The sequence below is a fragment of the Salvia splendens genome, chromosome 5, assembly GCF_004379255.2.
Source record: "Salvia splendens isolate huo1 chromosome 5, SspV2, whole genome shotgun sequence".
In the NCBI taxonomy this organism is placed as follows: domain Eukaryota; kingdom Viridiplantae; phylum Streptophyta; class Magnoliopsida; order Lamiales; family Lamiaceae; genus Salvia; species Salvia splendens.
This window is the reverse complement of record NC_056036.1, coordinates 38,100,964-38,111,416: the sequence shown is the minus strand read 5'-3', so window position 1 is coordinate 38,111,416 and position 10,453 is coordinate 38,100,964.

The following is a 10,453-nucleotide window of genomic DNA, read 5'->3' as shown; positions in this document are numbered from 1 at the left end:
TGCAAAGGTCTCTCCGGAGATACACTATGGTGGTGAAACCCTTGGTTATCCCACAATCAAGGAAATTCGACCATATTTAGAAAGGAATGTGATTGGATCCAAAGTCGTGTTGCCGTAGACTGCAGATCCAAAAAGAAAATAAATGGCATTGACGATAATTTGAAGGTCATATTACCGAGGAAGGAGCAGGTAAAATTTGATTTGTTAGTGTATAATTTTAAATGATATTTCATGATATTAATTTTTTTTATGGTTTTAATTTTATAGATGGAGGCTAACAAACCCTATACCCCCAACGCCTTTGGACCCAAATCACATCCGATCGTTGGACGTGTGGTAGTGTGGATTATCTTTGATTAGGTTTGGTATACATTTTTGGTTCTTCTGGGTTTGTCGACATATTGGATTATTTTTTATTAGGCTGTGGTTCCTTCTAGGGGTGGATCGATACGATATATCGTATCGAAAATATTGTATCGTGTGTCATATCAAAAATATCGATATGAAAGAATTTCATATCGTTATCGTATCGATATTTTGATATATCGTACTGAAATTCGATATACCGTTCAGAACGATATATCAAAGATCGATACTTCGATATCGTATTGAAATTTCAATATATTTCGATATATACGGTATATATAGATAATTGAATATGTATTGATTTTCAATATAATTGGGTATACCGAAAATATCGATATACTCTCTCCGTCCGCCATTAGGAGTCTCATTTCTTGGCGGCATGGGTTTTAAGAAATGTTAAGAAAAGTGGGTGGAAAAAAATTAGTGGAATAAGGGTCCCACTTGTATATATTAGTTTTAAATGAAATGTGAGTGGAATGAGTTAGTGGAAGGTGAGACCCTATTACCATTTATGGTAGAAGTGAATCGGGACTCCTATTCGCGGACGGACTAAAATGGCAAAACAGGACTCCTATTCGCGGACGGAGGGAGTATATCGTATATTCGATATAAAGCGATATATCGCAGTATAAGGAAATTCGTATCATTATTGTATCGAAAACTTACGATACGGTATTGTATCGTATCGAAAATTACGATATACTGAAAAATCGATAATTTTTCGATATTTTTCAATACGCTACGAGCGATATATTATTTTTTCGGTATTTTTCCCCAGCCCTAGTTCCTTCTTTGCAAAAGTGGATTCGGCAACAATTGGATTATCTTTGATTAGGCTGCGGTTCCTTCTTTGCAAAAATGGGTTTGTCGACGTTTTGGATTATTTTTTATTAGGCTGCAATTATTTTTTATTAGGCTGGGTTTTGTTATACCGGTTGGTGATCCAATCCTCGTAAAGGAGGTGACAAGTATTATCAGTACTACGATGTCTAACATGTGGTTTTTTGGGCAACCAGTTAGTGCAAAGGTCTCTCCGGAGATACATTTTGGTGGTGAAACCCTTGGTTATCCCACAAGCAAGGAAATTCGGTTGTGTTTCGAAAGGAATGTGATTGGATCCAAAGCTGTGTTGCCGCAGACTACAGATCCGAAAAGAAAAAAAATGGCATTGACAATAATTTGAAGGTCATATTATCGAGGAAGGAGCAGGTACAATTTGATTTGTTAGTGTATAATTTTAAATGATATTTCATGATATTGATTTTTTTTATGGTTTTTAAATTTATAGATGGAGGTTGACAAACCCTATACCCTAACGCCCCTGGACCTGAGTCACATCCGATCGTTGGACGTGTGGTAGTGTGGATTATCGTTGATTAGGTTTGTTGCACATTTTTTATTATTTTTTATTAGACTAGAATTTTAATATACCTCTTGTGATCCAATTCTTGTGGAGTATGTGACAAGTATTATCAATACTGCGATGTCTAACCCGTGGCTTTTTGGACAATTGGTTGGTGCAAAGGTCTCTATGGAGATACACCTTGATGGTGAAACCCTTGGTTATCCCACAATCAAGTCATCATTATTGACAAATTAGTGGATGTTATTAGCATAAGATTAATTTCAAATAAATTGGTTTAGATTTGTCCATAAGTCAAATAAAATGATTTTTATGCCTAATAGGGTGACAATCTATTTTCAAAAATTTCAAGAAGTACGTAAAAACTTGTAGTATAAATTAAAAATAGAAATAAAAATTCTAAAAGTAAAAATGCTTTCAAAAGCCACCGAAAAAATGGGTTGGACTTGAAAGTGAGACCCTGCAATGGAGAGTGAGAGTGGGCTGTGGACCTAGACCACACGCATGATTTGCATAGCTGTCCATGCTGCACGACAAAGACCAATGCAACGAAGACCAATCCGGTGGTGTCACGTAGCATTTGCAATAACTGAATTTTTTATTTTTCCATTCTTTCGATTTTCCTATCTAATATGTCATCACACTGCATTGCTACTGTACTTTATATAATATATTGCACGTGATATTTGCGATGTAATCAAATCTTTGCACTGCCATGTATGACAATATAACTAAACTCGTGATCTACCGTTACAGATAGAAGGAACTTGAGTAACGATCATGGCTAACATTAATAATATTTTGAACACATATTTCATGATGAAGACGAAACATTGTTCGCAAATGAACTAAACAATGATCCGAATTCGACTTTAGATTTCGAAAGTTTGCATAGAAGTGATGCATACGACTCACAATACAAGATAATAAGAGAATGTATTCAACAAATTGATTGTAAATCAGTTTATAAATTATACGATTCTCGGCCATATATATTATGTGGATCATTCGATCGTCCTTACTACATGTTTTTGTGTAGTTAATTAGTATCGTAAAAATTATGTTGAATGAATGTAGTAATAATTTGCATAAGGTGAAACCGGTAATGGTTGTAGTGGAATCCTTGTATAGCTCTGCAAAAGATCAATTACTTATTACATGAGTCTTGATGGGGTACGTACTAAACAAGCCCAATAGCAGTGACGGCCCATCAGCCCAAAGCCCAAGGAAGAGTATCAGTTCGGCATTACCAAAGAGTTCGGCCCCAGCCTACAGCTCGGTAAAAGCCAACCAATCAGTTCGGCATTACCAAAGAGTTCGGCCCCAGCCTACAGCTCGGTAAAAGCCGACCAATCAAGCTCTACTCTCAGATCGGCAAAAGCTGCTCGGCAATAGTTCAGAAGTTCGGTCTCAGTATTCGACCGAACTGGGAGATAGTGGACTCATGCAGAACCTCCACGACCTCCACTACACGATCTATTTAGTGGTGTCAACTCATGCAGGGTCTCATGCAGGATAGCGGACCAAACAAAGAGATAGTGGACCCATGCAGGATCTCATGACCTCCACGACATCCACTACCTAGTTAGTGGTGATGCAAGCCACGACCTAGTTAGTGGTGATGCAAGCCACGATCTTAGTTCAATGTATAAATAGAACTTAGATCAGATAGAGGAGGGGCTCTCTAGACATCAAAGATCATATAGCAAGTCTGTATTTGTAAGCTGGTAAACCAGATCAAGCAATACAATCTTGCCCTCCTTTCTTCCCGTGGACGTAGATTTACCTCAGTAAATCGAACCACGTAATTCCTTGTGTCGTGATCTATATTCATTACCTGCATTTACTACCATCAAAAATTCGCCCAACCATCAAGTCTGCTACCAGAATTCTCTGAGTATCACTAACAACCTTCCTCTAGGATCAAAACTACGGATGTCAAAGGATAAAGATGTAAAATACTAATTCATTTTAAATCAATTAAAAGTAATGAATCAATTTTAAATACAAAATACCGGTAATAAAAAACCAATTATGTATGTAGAATTTATGTAAATTTATCACTATCTGCATGTCCGAACACAATTTAAGAAACCAAATGCTACAATTAATTTAATTAGAATAATAGACAACCGAGTCCTCAACCCCGACATGTTCCTGTTCCTCCTCGGTACCGGAATCACAGGAGAACTCCATCTCCTCCATACCGAAGAGATGTCGGGTTCGCCATGTACGGAGCATTGAAGACTCCGTTCTCGGACGATATCACCCGAACTCCCTTGCCACAGAACTACCGAACTCCGTCGATGACTTATGACGGGTTAGTGGATCCTCATGATTTCTTGGGACGCTATCAGTATAACATGGCGAACCAGGGTCTCAATGAGGTCCATATGTGCAAGCTGTTTCCCGAGCTGCTTATCGGGAACGCAAGAAGATGATTCGATAGCCTCCCCCAAGGCAGCATTAGATCTTACCGAGATCTAATGGATGCTTTCCACAGGAGGTTCTTTCAGAAAGCGGAAGCCCGAATCACTTCGGCTCAGCTGCTTTCTATACGTCAAGGTCGCGACGAAAAGATCAGCGACTTTATGACGAGATTCCACCAGGAATGCCTACAAGTAGATGATCTCAATGATCTACTTGTCATTTCGGCATTCCAAAATGGAATCCTGCCCGGAGCTCTCTACAGAAAGCTCGTGGAATGCAGTCCGCAAACAGCTCAAGAGATGTGGGACATTGCGGACCAGTTCTCCCGTGCCGATGAGGCAGACCGTCGCAAACGGTCTTTAGACAGCTCATCCCGAGGAGACAGGAGGAAGCCCGATCATAGCGATCAGGGACATCCTCGCCGAACTCCTTTTGGCGATCAGGGACATCCTCGCCGAACTCCTTTTGAAAGGATTCAAAGGACTCCGGTGCAAGACCGATTGGGACCACGTCTCAATCCTGAGAAGCCGCCCGCTCAGTTCGTACCATTGAACAAGTCGAGAGCGGAAATTTTCGAACTGCATTCCGATATGTTCGAAAAACCAAAGCGGATGACGAAATCGGCCGCGCGTCGACCTCAGGATCAATATTGCTCCTTCCATCAAGACCACGGTCACGATACCGAGGAGTGCCGACATTTGGCTGCAGGTATTGATGCTCTTGTGAAAGCAGGGACGTTAAAAAAATACCAAAGCAAGCAGCCGAAAAAGAACAAAAAGCAAAGAGGTGCAAACTGCGCTCCTCAGGATCTGAAAAAGCAACAGGACCCTGAAGACGATGACGAGCTGCAATATGATGGAGTAATCCTGACTATTGATGCTCTCCCTGCCGGGAAGACTAAATCGTCCCTGAAGTCAGAGCGCAGAGGCTTCAATCGAGAGGAGCCAACGCATAAAAGGCTGAAGCAGGACGAAGTGATTACATTTTCAGATGCAGATCCCGTCCCGGCCATCTCTCCTCATCAAGACGCTATTGTCATCCAAGCCGGAGTGGCAAACAAACTGATCCACAGAGTGTTTGTGGATACCGGAGCGTCAGTCAGCATTCTTTTTAAAGAATGTTTCGATAAACTAGAAGTGGATCCAGCTCGGCTCAGTCCGGCTCCACTTCCTCTGAAAAGTTTCGCCCAGGAGGACACCCGCCCTGAAGGTATTATCAGCCTTCCGATCACGGTGGGAAAAGCGCCTACAAGCTCCAGTACGATGATCGAGTTCTTTGTGGTAAAAGCTCGGTCCCCGTACAACATCATCTTGGGAAGAGACTGGCTCAACGCAGTTCGGGCCGTTTGCTCTACTTATCACCTCACCATCAAGATTCCCACTAAAGGTGGGATAGCGGTCATCCGAGGTGATCAAAAGAGAGCAAAAGAGTGTCTGCAGATTGCGCTTAAAAGTGCCGAGCAATCAGATCGGCATCATCAAGCATAGCAATCACAGCAGCCGGAGTCTGAGGCAAGCGAAATGACCGAAGTCACACCAGAGTCGAACTCAATGACCGTTCAGTTATACGAAGATGATCCCTCCAGAACGGTCAAGATCGGTTTCGCGGGAACGCCTCTACTCCGGGAAAAGGCCATCCAGCTCCTCAAGGAGTACAAAGATGTCTTTGCATGGTCTCCGTTGGACATGACCGGAGTGCCCCCTGAGGTAATCACTCATCGGTTAAATATTGATCCTTCAGTCCGGCCTATAAAACAGAAGCAAAGACTCTTTGCGGCAGAAAGAAATCAAGTCATCCATGACGAAGTCCGCCAATTATTGAAAGCGGATGTATTATTCGAGGTGAAATATCCTTCTTGGGTGGCCAATCCTGTGATGATCAAGAAAAAAGAAGGAGGATGGCGGATGTGCATAGATTTTACCGATCTAAACAAGCACTGTCCTAAAGATTGCTATCCCCTTCCGAACATAGATAAAAAAGTAGAAGCTTTGATCGGCTTTGAAATTTTCTGTTTTCTTGATTTATACAAAGGCTACCACCAAGTTTTAATGGATGAGAATGATGCTTCAAAAACGGCTTTCATTACTGACTTCGGCATCTTTGCTTATAAAAAGATGCCATTCGGTTTAAAGAATGCCGGAGCCACATATCAAAGGATGGTAGATAAGCTTTTTCGGCATTTGATAGGAAAAGAGGTTGAAGTGTATGTCGACGACATAGTCGTCAAAAGCAGAAGCACTTCGGAGTACGAAGACAACCTCAAATCCACCCTCGACGTGCTCAAAAAAGCCAACCTCAAACTCAATCCCCAAAAATGTACCTTTTTGGTAGATTCGGGAAAGTTTCTGGGTTGTTGGGTTTCAAAGGACGGACTCAAGGCAAATCCCTCAAAAGTTCAAGTTGTTCAGAACATGGCGATGCCGAAGTCCATACATGATGTGCAAAGGCTAACTGGATGTCTAGCCGCACTGAATAGATTCCTTTCCCAAGCAGCCGAAAAGCAACTGCCGTTCTTCAAAGTGTTGAAAAAGGCACCAAAGTTTGAGTGGGGAGCCGAGCAGAAAAAGGCTTTTGACGAGCTCAAAAGTTATTTAGCCAAGCTTCCAATTCTCTCTGCTCCAACAGATGCCGAAGTGATATTCTTATACTTAGCGGCATCAGATCAAACCATTAGCGCGGTGCTTGTACGAGAAGAAGGCCTAAAGCAGCTTCCCATCTACTTTACAAGCCGAGCATTAAGAGGTCCAGAAACAAGGTATCAACCTCTGGAAAAAATTGCTCTGGCGTTAGTAAATGCAGCAAGGAGACTGCGGCCATACTTCTATGCTCACAAGGTATGCGTCTTAACCGATCTGCCACTTCGGCAAGTTTTGACCAAGCCAGAAGCATCAGGCAGAATCGCCAAATGGGCCATAGAGTTGGGAGAACACTCAATAGAATATCTACCTCGGAAAGCCATCAAGGGACAAACCTTGGCAGATTTTCTGGTAGAGGCAAAGTTCGATCAAGCAATCCCTATTATTGCCGAACCGAAAAGCCCTACCAATGATGAACTAACACAGCCCCAGGAATCCGAAGTAGAACCGCCGGACTGCTGGAGTGGATTCGTAGATGGAGCTTCGAATAAGACGGGAAGTGGAGCTGGTATTCTACTTATCGCTCCCGACGGACACGAGGTAACTTATTCACTTCGGTTCTTATTCCCAACTACTAATAACGAAGCCGAATACGAAGCCCTCCTTGCCGGACTTCAATTAGCGCAAAGTCTATTTGTCAAATCTCTCAAAATCCATTGTGATTCACAAGTCATAGTGAATCACATGCTGGGTACAAGTGAAGCCCGAGATGAGAGGATGAAAAAATACTTGGACAAAGCGCAAAGCATTAGCCGAAGTTTCTCTTATTTTCGGATAATCCGCATTCCCAGAGCGGAAAACAGCCGAGCAGATACTTTAAGTAAGTTGGCCTCATATCCGAGCTCAAAGGTGGAGGAATTACTACACCGAAGCATTGATGAAGCTGAGGTACATTCAGTAACCAGCTCGCCGAACTGGATGACGCCGATCTTACAGTATCTAGATCAAGGACAACTGCCCGAGGATAAGAGAGAAGCTCGGAAAATCACATGCCGAGCACTTCGGTATGAACTTCATGAAGGAGTCCTATACAGAAAGTCCTACCTTCAACCGTTATTGCGATGTGTAGGACCAGAAGAGACGGACTACATCCTTAGAGAAGTTCATGAAGGATCTTGCGGTAGCCACATCGGAGCTAGAGCTTTAGCTAAAAAAGTTCTGAGATGGGGATATTATTGGCCAACTTTGGTACAAGAAGCAGTGCAGCTCGTCAAGACATGTACGAAGTGCCAAATTCATGCAAATATCCCAAGGATGCCGCAGACCGATCTATGTGCTATGCAAAGCCCTTGGCCTTTTATGCAATGGGGCATAGACATAGTAGGACCACTACCACAAGCTCCTCGGCAAATGAAATTCCTTATCGTTGCCGTGGACTACTTCACGAAGTGGGTGGAGGCTGAACCATTAGCTACAATAACGAGCTCGAAGGCATTGGATTTCGTCTGGAAGAACATAGTGTGCCGATTTGGCATACCCCACATCCTCATTTCGGATAATGGGACTCAGTTCACCGACAAGACATTCAAGAATTGGTGCCAAGAGCTGAATATTCAACAGCGGTTCACTTCGGTCTCCCACCCACAAGCAAACGGACAAACGGAGGTAACAAACCGTATCTTGGTGAAAGGGTTAAAAGCTCGGTTAGAACAAGCCAAAGGACAATGGGTAGAAAATCTCCCTCAAGTCCTATGGTCCTACCGAACTACACCCAAAACCTCCAACGGTGAAACTCCGTACAGTCTGGTGTACGGCACTGAAGCCGTGATTCCGGTTGAGATCGGCGTACCCAGTCCCCGAACTCTAAATTTCTCCTCAGAAATGAATGATGACGGATTGAGAGCCGAACTAGATCTGGCCGAAGAAAGAAGAGAATTGGCCTGCATAAAAGCAGCCAAGTACAAGGAGCAAGTAGCCCGGTATTATAACCAAAGGGTGAAAAAGCTGCAATTTCAAGTGGGAGATCTCGTCTTGAGAAACAACGAAGTAAGCCGAGCAGAAAAGCTGGGCAAACTCGAACCCACCTGGGAAGGTCCATATCGGGTGTCAGAAGTCCTCGGCAAAGGGTCTTACAAATTGACTCACGTGTCAGGAGAACAAGTACCCCGAACATGGCACATTTCCAACCTTAAGAAGTTCCATTTGTAAGAGACAGTCCGGTCAGTCAGTCTTGTGTCTAGTTCGGTCCTAGAGGTATGTGCTTTCTTTGTTTTTTACTTGTTCTTTGTGCTTATTTTATAAAAGTTTAAAATCTTGTTCGTCCTTTTTGTTTGTCTATGTGCGTTTTGTTTGTCTATGTGCGTTTTGTCTGTCTATGTGCGTGTCGTCTCTTACAAATGTTACTGAGGTATCTTGTTCTTCGAAGGCTGATCCCCTTTTTAGAACATATATAAGCCAACGATTGTGAGTCCAAGCTTCTAAGGAGGATACAAGACCACAATTCAGCTTAAGAAACAAGCAGTCCGTCTGAAACGAACTGCAACAAAGGGAAAGTCCGATCCACGCGATAAAACTCGCCGAATTAGGACAAGGGAAAGTCCGATCCACGCGATAAAACTCGCCGAATTAGGACAAGGGAAAGTCCGATCCCCAAATTAGGACAAGGGAAAGTCCGATCCGAGCGATAAAACTCGCCAAATTAGGACACAAGCTTAATCCGGTCAAAGAAATTTACTTCATAAGACCAAAGACGAGTCCGGTCAAAGAAGTTTACTTCATAAGACCAAAGACGAGTCCGGTCAAAGAAGTTTATTTCATAAGACCGAGGACCAAGTCCGGTCAAAGAAGTTTACTTCATAAGACCGAGGACGAGCACGATGAAATTTTTTCGCTGAGCTGTAAATACGCAGTGATAGAAGCGAAACGAAAATTTCATTTATTAAATCTTGTTCGGCATATAATTCTGCTGCCCTACAAGAAGGCGTTACGCCATTACAAAGGACTATTCTACTGTCCCTGGTTGCTAAAGAATAAGCAGGTCGACGAGATGCTCTAATCGACCTACCGCCTCTTCCCTGAGCCCGGGAAGCTCTAGCACCTCGGCGGCGAAGAGTCTCTTCACGAAGCATTTGTTGATCTTGCTCACCCATAATCACAGCTCCTCCACGAACTTCAGTCCGTCCTTGTCTTGACGTTTCCGGTTGCTCCTGAGTCCGTTCTCGTCTTGACGTTTCCGGTTTTTCCTGAGTTCGTTGCTGACTTGGAGTAGGATTTTGAGCAAGTGGATCAGAGGTTTGAGCTGGAGTATGAGCATCTGTTGGCGGGAAATGCCTAAGGAATCTCTCGATTGAAGGACGCCGGGAAAGAACGATGTCGTACCGAGAAGCCCAGCGCCGCAATGATTTCACGACTTGTTGGCAAGCCGAGCTCTCCAGCGCATTGTTCCTCCGGAGTACATGATATTCCTCCCACAGTTCGTCAACTCGTTCCTGAACTTCAGAGATGGTCATTCCCCCGCGCCTGCTGATGAAATCCTCATACGCAGTCCTCTCAGCGACGGCAGTATTCAGCTCGGCCTCCAGATCTTTCTTTTCGGACTCTAAGTCCTTATTGTCGGCCTCCAGCTTCACTAAACAAGCCAAGAGTTCGTCATTCTTCATCTGGTCAGCTATGGCTTTTTTCTCAGCTTCGTCTAAAGCAGAAGAGTACAGCCGCTTCC